Below are 589 nucleotides of genomic sequence, written 5' to 3'. Positions count from 1 at the left end.
AGATACTTGAATGAACGACTGTGCTTCTTCTTCTTCTTAGCTTTATCCCATTCATATATGGGAAGACCCTGATCCACGAGAATTATAGAAGTCTAGCCTACGAGAACTCGAGAAGTCTGAATCCTGAACATTTTCTTGATTAATCTGATTTGAAGCCACCCTTCTTTGTTTTTATTAAACCTGGCAAATCTTTACACCGGTTTCCATCTCGTATCGTGGAGAACATGTCAAGTGGACGATAATACAATTGTAATTAGTGCATGCATCGATGCCACTGTGCAGGTGGAGGTGGCGATGGTCCAGAGGTATAAATAGATGAGGTCCCACCGAGACTCGAACTCGGATTGTTGGATTCAGAGTCCAAAGTGCTAACCATTACACCATGGGACCATTCGATAGGGTGTAATGGTATATTATGTTATTGAGGGATCACCTGGAATATTGTCTATAAGGATTAAATAATTACGGCACTATAAGAAAGCATTATACGTTATCCTTGGTTAATCATCGGCCATTCATTGAGTTCTAAAAGCACTTTTCTTACTTCTAAGATATCAATAATTTTATGTATTAGATACTAACACTAATA

General features: G+C 38.4%; 1 non-coding gene across 1 annotated transcript; it reads right to left on the bottom strand.

The window, feature by feature from the left end:
• Window positions 1-318: 318 nt before the first annotated feature.
• Window positions 319-390, bottom strand: Trnaq-cug. Its single transcript has one exon. It is a non-coding gene; the product is annotated as a tRNA-Gln (tRNA).
• Window positions 391-589: the final 199 nt, after the last annotated feature.

Source organism: Penaeus monodon, chromosome 31 (genome assembly GCF_015228065.2).
Source record: "Penaeus monodon isolate SGIC_2016 chromosome 31, NSTDA_Pmon_1, whole genome shotgun sequence".
Classification (NCBI taxonomy): Eukaryota; Metazoa; Arthropoda; class Malacostraca; order Decapoda; family Penaeidae; genus Penaeus; species Penaeus monodon.
The sequence above is the reverse complement of the archived record's forward strand: the minus strand, read 5'-3'. Positions and strand labels throughout refer to the sequence as shown.